Here is a 12,573-nt window from a genome sequence, read left to right on the forward strand (position 1 = left end):
TGAGGAACATCCATACAGTTTTCCATAGTGGCTACGCCAGTTTACAGTCACACCAATGTAGGAGGGTTTTCTTTACTCCAAATCCTCCCCAGCATTTGTTATTTCTAGATTTTTTAATGATGACCGTTCTGACCAGTGTGAAGTGGCACCTCATTGTAGTTTTGATTTGCATTTCTCTAATAATTAGCAAGATTGAGTATCTTTTCATGTGACTGTTGGCCATCTATATGTCTTCTTTGGAGAAATATCTCTTGAGGTCTTCTGCCCATGTTTTGATTGGGTTGCTCATGTTTTTCGTTATTGTTGCAAGTTGCATGAACTGTTTGTATATTTGGAAATTAAGCCCTTGTCAGTTGCATGAGAACAGTTTTAGATTTACAGAAAAAATTAAACAGATAGTACAGAGAGTTCCCATTGATATCCCTTGTCCCACCGCATACAGTTTCCCCTAATATTAACAACTTATATTAGCATGGATGTGTGTTACAATTAAAGAAACAATAGTAAGATTTCCCTGGTGGTCTAGTGCCTAAGATTCTCTGGTCCCAATGCAGGAGGCCCAGGTTTGATCCCTGGTCAGGAACTAGGTCCGACATGCTGCAACTAAAGATCCCAGTAGTGATATACTATTGTTACACACAAATGTTATTCACTCAGTCATTCTTTGTGCCCCTGTGGACTGTAGCCCACCAGGCTCCTTTGTCCCTGGAATTCTCCAGACAAGAATACTGGAGTGGGAAGCCATTCCCTTCTCCAGGGAATCTTCCCAACCCAAGGATTGAACCCAAGTCTCCTTCTTTGCAGGTGGATTATTTACTGTCTGAATCACCTATAGTGATATATTATTGTCAACTAAAGTCCATACTTCTATTCGGATTTTCCTAGTTTTTACCATGTTTTGTCCCAGGATCCCATTTGGGATACCTCATCGCATTTAGTCTCGGATTGTTCTTATTTTTGATGACGTGACAGTTTGAGGAGTACGGTCAGGTTGTTTTTTTTTTTTTTTTGTAGAATACCCTCTGCTGGAATTTGTCTGATCTTTTTCTCATAGACTGGGCCTATGCATTTGGGGGAGGTTGACTACGGAAGTGAAGTGGCATTCTCATCACATCATGTTAAGGATATGTATGTAATTGTTTAGTCGCTAAGTTGTGTCCAACTCTTTTGAGACCGTATGGACTCTTACCTGCCAGGCTCCCTTGTCCATGGGATTTCCCAGGCAAGAATACTGGAGTGGATTGCCATTTCCTTTTCCAGGGAATTTTCCCAATCCAGGGATTGAACCCATGTCTCCTGCATTGACAGGTAGATTCTTTACCACTGAGCCACCAGGTAAGCCCATGTATATCATAGGGAAGAACAAATTTGACTCCATATTGGATCTCTTTCTTTTACTTTATACTTCTGTATTCTATTGTTTTTTCTACAAGTTAATCCCTGAAAGGATGTTACCTATATCTTAAAATATACATAATGGCTCATCTCTGGGAACCCTGCCTCCCAGGCCTGAGCATGAAGCTAATATACCTTGTTTAGTAATCAGGTAGTATCCTGACCAGGTCTATCTGTGAATGGCTGAAGGAAAGAAGAAATGAACACATTCTCTCCAGGGTCTGGCTAGAACCAGGAATTATTTGGAGCAGCTTATTCCTGTTTTTACCTCCTCACCTTCCCTTCTCTGTTCTATAAAAGGGACTAGCATCCATACCTGGGCCAGACAGTTCTTTGGGACACTGGTCCACCACCTTGGTCTGCTGGCTTTCCAGATGAAGTTGCTGTTACTTGCCCCAGCAACTCATTGACATACTGGCCTGTTGGCAGTAAACAGACTGAGCAACAATGTCAACAATGACCGTCGATGTTGACCTGGATTACCTGGTTGCGGTTGTCTTTGTCAGGCTTTTTCTCTGTAGTTATCCCTCACTCCCTAGCCTGCCTCTTCCATGCTCTACTCTTTAAAAGGATGTCGTTACGTACAGCCCACAGTTAAGTAGGGAGGGATGAAATGCCCCTCTTTTAGGATGAACTGACTGCATCATTTACCTGGAATTCTTCTTTCCCCTTTTATTAACTTATTCAATCATTTATTAAAATCACTGTGGACTCGTGTATATTTATTTCATACTTTGGGTTGTAATCCAATACTACTTTATTATTTCTGTTGTTCAAATCCCTGTGACGTATTTTTTACCCTTTGGATTGAAAAAATTAAAAGACTGATGAACAACCAGGGCTGTGGCACCTGTGGGGTGCTGGCTGCTCAGAGTGTGAACTGCTGTCCTTTTGGAACTGGAATTGCATTTTCTGACTAAAGCCCTGGAAGGAAAAAGAGACGAGCAAATGTATATCGTCTAAGCCCATTTTATATAAAAAAGAAGGAATATCTGAAAAAAGAAATCTCTCTCTCTCCCTCTGTCTCCTGACAGCCATACTGGCTCAGCCTCATTCCATTCTTCCAAGGGGTCTCTGTGCAACCCCTTCCTATGCTCAGTGGCTTTTTGGTGCCCTTAGAATAACATTCAAACAGTGGTCTACAGCGCCCTCTATTGGGCATCAACTCAAACGTCCCTCCTTCAAGAGCCCTTCCCTGGCAGTTCCACCCAAACCAGCCTGGTCCCTGCCCCAGAACCCATCACTCCCAGCCCATCACCCCACCATTCCCCCCAGTCCCCACCCAGAGATTGCATCACTATCTGAAATGTTCACTCTCTATTGTCTGCCCCCTCACTAGAATGTAAGCCCCATGAGGGCAATGGGCATGGTGGTGGTTGTCTTGTTTTCCCGTAGCCCAGGCTTAGCACAGGGCTCAGCACAGAGTGGGTTTCAATTCTTCCTACCTGCTTAGTGAACAGCCTTAGAACAATAAGGCGAGACAGTGCTCCTTCAGCCACGTTAGTGATCTCAGGGGTGTGGGGCTGGAAAGGGAAGGAGGAGTTTATCAAGTTTTTCTTTAGATACCTCTGGTTTGTTTAGCTGTTACAAAGAACATGTAGTATGGTGGTTTGTAATTAAAAAGAAAATCAAATAAAGTTAATTAAAAAAAGAGAAAAGAAAGAAATTAAAGTTTTCATTTCCTGGGGGGAAAAATAAGAAAAAAACAGAAGGTTTTACATGAGAAGTTGGTTGTGAGAGAGCATGGGTAGTCTCCTGAGATGAGCTGCTGAAGAGGACTGGAGAATATGGTGGCAGAGGGACAAGACAAGGAGGTTCTAGAATTCTTATAAGAGGGGACTGGGTAGAAGGGGTGGGAGGAAGAGGCAGAGATAGGAGATCTGGAGTTGTCTGTAGGTTGTGCTGGGGTGGTTGGTGGGGAGCCTGACCAGTGGGGGCGACTAGGTCACTCCATGACACCACCACTGGGATTTAGCCAGCCTCATAATCCAGTCCCTGGCCCCAGCCACTTTTAGGGGTCAATCATCTCCCCTCTCTTGGCTTCAGTTTTCCCAGCAACAAAATAGGGATTGATGCAGGAGTCACTAAAGTTTTCCCAGCTCAGATGACCACTTCAGTGGGCACTGACTCCTGGGGCCCTAGGAAACTTGAATTGGGTCAGAGTCCTTGACAGTCCCTTGGACAGCAAGGAGATCAAACTCCTTTAGGTCAGTCTTAAAGGAAATCAACCCTGAATATTCATTGGAAGGACTGATGCTGAAGCTGAAGCACCAATACATTGGCCACTGACTCATTGGAAAAGACCCTGATGCTGGGAAAGACTGAGGAGTGACAGGAGAAGGGAGTGACAGAGGATGAGATGATTGGATGGTATCACTGACTCGGTGGACATGAGTTTGAGAAAACTCAGGGAGATAGTGAAGGATAGGGAAGCCTGGTGTGCAGTACTCCATGGGGTTGCAAAGAGTCGGACAAGGTTTAGCGACTGGACAAGAGTCTGCAAGCAATCTCCCCTCTCATCATCGGAGCGCTCAAGATGGCCACATCCTCTGGCCAACAGAGGGCGCTGCGGCATCGCCGTACCCGGAGCGGTTTGCTGAAGCTGAGGTTTTGGGTGTGCCCCGCGGATCACTGCGTCCCTATCAACCAGATCTTCCTCTCTACAGCCCTGGTCACACTAGTATCCACAGAACTCGAGTATCTGGTTCTCTGAGCCTGGACCCCACGCTATTATCAGTTGCTGAGTCCAGATGAAACACAGGCCTATGGGCCACACAGTAAGGGGCGTGGACTTACTCAAATAAGCTATATTAGGAAGTCAGGCTGGACATTTTATCTGTCTGCCCAGAACTGTCACATCCTGACCCATGATTAAGACTCTGCCAAATCCAGATTAAAATCTAAATTCTGATACTTGCTCGTTGTGTGACCTTGGCAAGGAAGCCCCTAAATGTTCTAAGTCCACTTTCCACTTCTAAAGTGGAAAGCCAGTATCTCCAACACCACAAGATTGTTGTAGGAGTTAAATCAGGTATGTAGTAATAACTATAATAGTGAATACTGAGTAGTGCCAGGAAACTCTTCTAAGTGTATTGCATGAATTGATTTGTTTAATCCTCACTATAAGCAGATGAAAAGCTATGAAAAACCTAGACAATGTATTAAAAAGCAGAGACATCACTTTACTGACAAAGGCCTATCTAGTCAAAGCTATGGTTTTTCCGGTAGCCATCTACGGATGTGAGAGTTGGACCATAAAGAAGGCCGGGTGCAGAAGAATTAATGCTTTCAAACTGTGGTGCTGGAGAAGACTCTTGAGAGTCCCTTGGACAGCAAAGAGATCAAAGCAGTCAATCCTAAGGGAAGTCAACCCTGAATATTCATTGGAAAGACTGTTGCTGAAGCTGAAGCTCCGATACTTTGGCCACCTGATGCAAAGAGCCAACTCTTTGGAAAAGACCCTGTTGCTAGAAAGATTGAGAGCAAGAGGAGAAGTGAGTGACAGAGAATGAGATGGGTGGATGGCATCACTGACTCAATGGACATGAGTGAGCAAACTCAGGGACACAGTGAAAGACAGAGAAGCCTGGAGTGCTACAGTGCATGGGGTTGCAAAGAGTCAGATATGACTTAGTGACTGAACAAGAACAATAGCAGATAAGGTCTGTCCTATTATTATCCCCATTTTGTAGATGGAGACATAACCCTTGCTGTAAAGGAAATTCTAGTCCAGTGGGGAGACAGAGAAGTGAACAAAAATCCTTTGAGCCAAATTAGTCTGTACTGTTCAATGAAATGAGAATTTAAGCCATAAATATTTAAGCTCTAACGGGGTCCTCATAATCCCCCCATGAGCCTATTTTACAGATGAGGAAACTGAGGCCCGAGAGGCTGCAGCACTCACCCAAAGATGCACAGCAGAAATGGTAGAAGCAGTATTGTCTGATTATGGTGTCTATGCTCTTCCCCGAAAATAAACACAAATATAATTTAAACCCAGACACTCACCATGTAATTATGTTTTTCTGAAAAGCCCCCTGCCCTTCCTTACAAATAAAGCCTCCGAACCCCTAAACATCCTCTACACAGATATTCAGGGCCAACTGTGTCTTTCTACCCACTGCTCTGCCTCTGGATTTACAGAGTGAGGAGCGAGATTACTTCTGCCTGGTAAGACTGGAGAAGGATTCACCGAAGAGGTGACGCTCAAGGTGGGACTTGAAGGATGTATAGAAGTGTGCCGAGAGAACAGGGAAGGAAGCCCACCCAGGAAGAGGGCATGAATGAAGGTGTTGGGTGTTCACGTTGGAGGAGGCAGGGAGGTGTTCTTGGTAGGGAGTAGGGTGAATAAAGTCAGAAGGCAGGGCCACCCAAGGAAGCTGTTTGGGGACCAATAAGGGCAGGAGGCCTGGGGTTGGGGGACCAGAAATGGTACAGAAAACGCAGGATGAAACCATATTTCGGGGAAGACAAAACTCTGACTAAAGGGTTGCTACATTGACTGTGTATCCTAGGGACCTGCTGGTGGTAAAACCACTACCAATAGCCACCTGAGCTGCGCTGTCTCCTCCCAGCCAGTCACACAGCAGGACCCTTGCCAGTCCTGCCCATCTCAGGGGCTGGGTGGGATCTGTTGCTTAGGGCACCTCACTGGCAGCCCACCCTGGCACAGAGACTGTGTGTAACCCACCCAACTCCTATGTGAAGCTGAGTTGTGTTTGCTTGTGCCCTGAGGCTGTGTGTAGACAAATGTGTGTGAGTTTTGAGTGCGTGTGAAGACGGAAGTATGCAGTTGCACATGTGAGTGTGTATTCAGTGTATATTCCATGGGCCAAGGGTGAGGGTGCACAGGGCTGGGGCCCAGGACTCCGCATTTCTGCATTTGGCGGAGGCTGCTGTACTCTTGCGCCTGCGTGCAAGTGCAGCTGAGTGGAGGGAGAGTTCCGTGCGTGTGACTGCGCTTTGATGTCCTTTTAGTCACTAAGTTGTGTCTGACTCTTTGCGACCCCATGGACAATAGCCCACTAAGCTCTACTGTCCATGGGATTTCCTAGGCAAGAATACTGGAGTGGGTTGCCATTTCCTTCTCCAGGAGATCTTCCCGACCTAGGGATCAAACCTGCATCTCCTGCATTGGCAGGTGGATTATTTGCAGGGACGCTCATGTGACTGTCCTTTAGGAGGCACCTGGGTTGTGGGAGATGGAGAGAAGCTAGCGCCTAGAAACGGCTCAGCATCCTGTGAGATCCAAATTCTAGGGTTGCTTAGAAATGGCCAAACCAGGAGGCATGTGCAAATCAGATGAAAGTGATATGCAAATAAGGCGCCTTTTTCCTCTTCTGGGCTGGTGCCCCAGGAATCCTCCCAGAGCCCCGGGGCAGAGAAAGTGGGGATCTGAGGGTGCTGGGAGCAGAACTTCTTGTTACCTTGGTCTCTCGAGACCAGCTCGTGGATTAAGGCTCAGAACCCCATGAGATTCCATGGCCACTGGAGGCTTTTAGGTGTCATCCTGCCTAATTCCCAGATGTGGGTGTAGCAGGGAGGGAGGCGGGCGAGAGGAGCTAGGGGAGCTGGGTGGGAGCACCCAGGCCCACCGAGGAGAATGGATGTCACAGCGACAGCTGGCTCAGTCTGCATTCGCTGGTCAGGCACAGTTGTTGGGGCGCCAAGGCGAGGGATCAAGGGGAGACAGAAGGCCTGGCAGTGGGCGGGCAGGGCCCCTTGGGGCTTCCCCAGGTGCGGGTGCTCAGAGCACAGACTGATGGAGCTGGGGAGGCCTACACTGGTCTCTGCCGACCCCTCCCTGTGTGCAGGGGCCTTGAGGTCCAGGAAGCAGGGGCAGATTTCCCAGCATGACCTCATGGGGCAGACACTGGCCCAGTCTCCCTGCTCCCCTTGTGGGCTGCATCCTGGCTCACCCACACGTGTTGCACCAGCAGTGCACACACCTGCACCACACACCCTCACTGATGCCTCGTGCATCTTCTGCGTGCAGCACACTCACCAGCATGGAGGACCGAGAGCCCAGCACGCCCCTCTCCCAGGCCTGAACATCTGCCCATAGTGTGCACTCTCCCACCCAGCCTTTGTCCCTTACACCCAAGGGCTTGTCTGCAGACGGCCAGGGCAGGGGGACTCACGGGTGCTTCCTCAGCCCCACCAGCTCCCCAAAGCACTGCTGCCACTGCCGGGCATGCTGCCAGCTCTTCCCTGATCTAGTTTCAGATTCACATGCAGTTCAGGCTCCAGCTGCCCCTAGAGGAGGGGTGAGGGGTTCGCCTGCCTCCCAGGTCATTTGTCCCTATGACAGGTCTCTTCCCTGGGGGAGAGCCTACTGCCCCTCCACTGGGCTCCTGAGGGCAGAGGCTGTGTCTCCTCCTCAGACAGACTGCCCGCCCTGCCCGGAGCCAGCACTGGGCTCCGCACAATCTTAATGGTGTGGGGTGACTGGACAAACAACCTCAGTCTATGATTAAGCCAAAGGTCAAAAGTCAGATCTCATGAGGGCCAGGATCGGACATCCAGCATGACCAGGACAGAGTCCTGCTATCCCAGAGACAAGGGCAGAGGTATCTCCCAACACTGCTTTGCTCACAGGTCCCTCCTGCTGCCCAGGCAGCTGTAGCCCCGGACAGCAGTGACCCCAGTCTTGTCCAGGGGCTCAAGCTCCTTCCCAGGAAGGCTTCCTCAGTGTCAGCTTCAAACCTCCCCCACGCTCCACAGCGTTTCCTCTCATTGGGCTTCCTGGGGCTCTCACAGGAGGTCTCCTAATCTTACAGTTTTCCAAGATGTATTGTCCCTGTTGGAATTTTTTAAAATTAAAAAAAAAAAAGTGAAGCCCAGAGGGATTGCAGCGACTACCCCAGGCCCGTCACCTCATGGGTCAACAGGCTGATAGAAAGGAAGGGCCTGCCCGAGGCCCCCGGGAATTGAGGACAGAGGCTCTGTCTCCTGGCTCTAGACCCTCCCCGTTCTGGCAGCCTCTCACGCGTCTTCTTCCACCCTGGTCCTGCGCTCAAGCCCCTCCTGAGGATGAGTGTAGGCCTTTGGCTTCAGCCCAGCGCCCACCTGGCCCCGTTTAGCAGTCTCCCTTGACATGGGCTGCTGAGTGAGCTTACAGTTGGGGGAGAGTAGGTAGGTAAGGGTGGAGCTGGGGGAGGGCAGCGAGCCCCTGCGGAGACCCCCTGTGGGGAGCTGACCCTCCCCTGGCCTGGTCACACCCCGAGGGGCCCTGCTCAGATAGAGGGGTGGCCCTGCTGCCTCGGGAGCTGTGGACTCACCGGCAAGTGGTGGGTGGCTGGAGAGCGTTGCAGGAGGACATGACCCGCTCCCTCTGCACCAGGCCTCCTGGGAGGTGTGGGGAGCGGCCAGGCGCCTGGCTGCCAGACCACAGCCCCAGTGCCAACAGGAAGCAGAGTCTCTCTCAGCGAGCCTCCAGCCTCACGGAGAAAACAGTGCCCCGACCTGAGGCAGCTCCAGGGTGAAGGGGAGACACAGCCCCTGCCCTCAGGGAGCTCAAGTTTAAAGCAGACAGCCCATCCCGCTTCCCTTTGGTAATTCAGAAGCCCGCACTCCCAGTGCAGTTTGTGTACAAGCTGTTTCCCCCGCCAGCATCAGGCCCACACCTAGCTTGTTCCCGGCTGTCTCTGGCCCCCAGCAGACGTGTTGAGATGTGTTGGACTGAACAGGGCAGGGACAGTCACAGTCCAGCTCAGGGAAACCCAGGTCTTCTCCCCTCTGCAGGTCCAGTCAGTTGCCAGGAGCTACTGGTTTCTCTCCAAAAATCACAGGCTTAGCCCATCTGGACTTCCTGCCACTCCCAGGCCAGCCTTTCCAATCTCTTCTCCTCACTGCAGTCAGAGTGGTCCTTCCAAGACCCACATCTGAACAATCACTTCTGGGCCTAAACCTTCCATGGCTCCGCACTTCCAGCTCCTCGTCTGGCATTCACAGCCTTTCACTCCTGGTCTCACAGGGCTTCTGTACCTCGTCCCAGTCTTACACGTTCCCTCCAATACCCCCAAGCCTCTCTTCTCCCTCTGCCCACCCTAGGATGAAGGATGTCTGCTCTGCGCTCCTGTAGCCTTCTGTCTCTCTGAGTATTTGTCTTGGGTGCAGGGCCTGGCACCTGCTTACCTTTAAGTCTCCATATGCTCGCCAGGGCTCAGACTCAGAGAGATGGACAAACAGCCGCTGTCTAACACCCAGCCTTCCCCACTCTGCTTCCTACCCATCCATCCAGACCCTTGCTCACCCTGCTCTGAGTACCTTCCTATCACCTATCACAGTTGGGGTTGATCTCGTTTGCGGACTGCCAGCCTCGGCCCCTGGCAAGTGAGCTGGAGATGGCTGAGACTCCATCTCTGCCTGGAGTGTGCTGGTCCTGCTGTCTGAGCACCAGCCAGCAGCCCTGGCTAAGTGGGTACTTTTCATGAACTGCCTCTTTTTCCTGGGAGCCCTGGGCAGGCAGCTCCAACACTCTGGCCCATCTGACACACAGGTCAGCAGAGACCTCGGCAACTTGTCTAGGGACATAGTGTCAGTGGCTGGGGGGTTGAGATGGGGGTGCAGGCTCCATCTGCTGCCCTGCGCCTCGTCCAGAACAAGGCAACACCCTCAGGACACCAAGGGTCCGGAGCCGCCTCCAGACCCTGCCTCTGTCCCTTGTGCTCCTGCTCTTCCCGGACACGTCTCCTGTTCCTCTGCCTGGAGATCAGGGCCAGTGGGGGAGGGCAGTCAGCAGCTGCCGGAGCAGATGGACAGCAGTGGCCAAGTCAGAGACAGGGAGCAAGGTCAGACAGCAGAAACAACTTCCAGACCCTGGCCTCTTGGGGACAAGACCCGTGTCTTGTTTCTGTGAAAATGAATGAATCTTCCCCCCGGGGAGCAGGGAAGGATTCCCTTTGTCCAGCCAGAAGAGGCTGCTGTGATGGTGGAGGGGCGGAGACATCTGGCTGGAGGCAGGGGAAAGGCAGAGATGAAGAGTACCCGGGGCTCCATGGAGCCCCGCTGGGCAGGAAAGAGTTAAGCCCACCCCCTGGCCAGCCTGCTCACTCAGGCCTCTGCGCGGTGTATGCTTTGGCTCAGGGAGCCGGCTCTGTTTGTCTGAGGTGTCCCTTCTTTGCCCTCCTTCCCAGGGCTATTGGCAGGCCCTCGGCCCCACAGGCCACCAGCTGTGCAGTTCTCAGGGCTGTGTCTGGGGCGATGGGGCGTGAGAACAGCTGGGGCTGGGGGTGCAGAGCATCGAGGCGGTGGGGCAGGGCCCTGGGCCTGCCGTGGTCACACAGAGGGGCTCTCACCTCCTGGGGACACCCCGCTGTGGGCTCTGTGCCGAGGGAGGAGGGCTTTTCCTTCCCTGCATGTGAAGGTAGAGCGTGAGCTGGGCACACTGGAGGGGCACGTGCTGGTGGCCTTCGCCATCAGAGAGGGCGAGAACTGGGGACAGGGCAGCTGCTTTCAGGCTGAATCCGGGCCCACTCTTTTCTCTGCTGGGGTGTGATGACCCAGCCACCTTCACCCCTCCGTGGCCTCCTCGGACTCACCAGACTAGGTTGGGGCGCAGATCTTTGCTCATACGATACCCTTTTCTCTCTTCTGAGTTCATATTCCAGATGGAATTGATGATTTGGTTGGTGTCTGTGTCTCTGAAATCCCTGCTCTGCTGCTTCAATATTGTGTTCACAGCACCAAACCGTGAGTGTCTGGCTCGGAGTGGGGGCTTAATTTAGAAAGGGGCGCAGGCCTCCCAGGATGTGGTCACGGCAGGATATTGTGTCTTTCCCCGGCTCATGGAAGTTCAGGTTCACGGCTCCCCATTGCCACCTCAGCCTGCCGTCCTCAGCCCTCCTGCATCTGCTTTCTAGTCTGATCTGTCCAGCCAAAGCCCTGTGGTAGAGACTTCCCTGGTGGTCCAGTGGTTAAGATTCTCTGCTTCCAATGCAGGGGGCAACAGGTTTGATCCCTGGTCAGGGAACTGAGATCCCATGCTGCCTCAGTGTGGTCAAATAAACAAATAAAGCCCCTGTTGTCAACAGGCACACCGTTCCCCAAATTCACCTCCCTCAGCCTGTCCCTCAGCCAGAGCAGTCCTTTCCCCTCCACTCCCAACCTTGGTTGCCTTCAAAATCCCACCAGTCAGCTCAGACCATCCCTCCTCTTGGAAGCTTCCTAAAGTGACTTCTTTATGGGGTTGGCCTCATCCTTGAGGATGTGAGTTCCAGTGATGGGTCTCAGCCTTGCCACCTCCCTCTGCCCCTCCCCATGCCTGACCTTGTGCACATCTCAGCCCTTTGCTGAGAGGAAATCAAGAAAAGAAGAATCCACATGGGTCCCTGCCCAGGTTATTGGCTCTCTCGATGCCACAGTCCAGAGACGGCAGAGCTCTGCAACAGTCACGTTACAAAGACCCTCAGTGGCTGGTGTGGCAGAGGCAGGGCTAAAGGGGATACTCAGTGAGTCAAACCTTCATATAATCCCCTCCCTTGCTCATGATCAGAACCCGTGACTTGCTTCTAGTTGGTGGAATTTGAAAAAGATAAAGGACTTTTGCAGCTATAGTTAGGTTCCAAATCAGAGGATGAGTCATCAAAAGGGAGCTGATTCTGGGTGGGCCTGGCTTAATCAGATAAAAGCTCCTCAAAGGGAGAGTGAGGTCAGAGAGATCCTCTTGTTGACCTTGAAGAAGGAAACTGTCCTGTCGTGAGAGGGCTGGGAGAGGGCCACGTGGCAATGAAGTGTGGGCACCTTCTGGGAGCTGAGAGTAGCCCACGGCTGGCAGCCAGGAAGAAAATCGGGACATCAGTCCTGTAGCCTCAGGAACTGAATTCTGCCAACAATCACGTGAGCTCAGAAGAGGCCAAACTCAGGGAGGAATGCAGCCTGACGGACAACTTGACTACAGCCTGTGAGACCCAAACAGAGCATCCAATTAAGCTGGGCCCAGATTCTGACTCATGGGGACCATGAGATAATAAATGTGCATTGTTGTCAGTTGCTGAATTTGTGATAATTTGTTACTCAGTAACTAGTCTGGGAGTTCCAAAGAATAGCAGGACGAGATAAGAAAGCCTTCCTCAGCAATCAATGCAAAGGTATAGAGGAAAACAACAGAATGGGAAAGACTAGAGATCTCTTCAAGAAAATTAGAGATACCAAGGGAACATTTCATGCAAAGATGGG

General features: G+C 51.3%; 1 long non-coding RNA gene across 2 annotated transcripts; it reads right to left on the reverse strand.

Moving 5' to 3' along the window:
* Positions 1-275: 275 nt before the first annotated feature.
* On the reverse strand, positions 276-8,763 carry LOC113878292. 2 transcript variants are annotated; one of them, XR_003506968.1, is made up of 4 exons: positions 8,676-8,763; positions 2,841-2,918; positions 1,712-1,814; positions 276-319 (listed from the first exon to the last, which is right to left on the reverse strand). It is a non-coding gene; the product is annotated as an uncharacterized LOC113878292 (long non-coding RNA). The 2 variants fall into 2 exon arrangements; XR_003506967.1 differs by having other exon boundaries at positions 1,712-2,918.
* Positions 8,764-12,573: the final 3,810 nt, after the last annotated feature.

Source organism: Bos indicus x Bos taurus, chromosome 19, assembly GCF_003369695.1.
Source record: "Bos indicus x Bos taurus breed Angus x Brahman F1 hybrid chromosome 19, Bos_hybrid_MaternalHap_v2.0, whole genome shotgun sequence".
Lineage (NCBI taxonomy): Eukaryota > Metazoa > Chordata > Mammalia > Artiodactyla > Bovidae > Bos > Bos indicus x Bos taurus.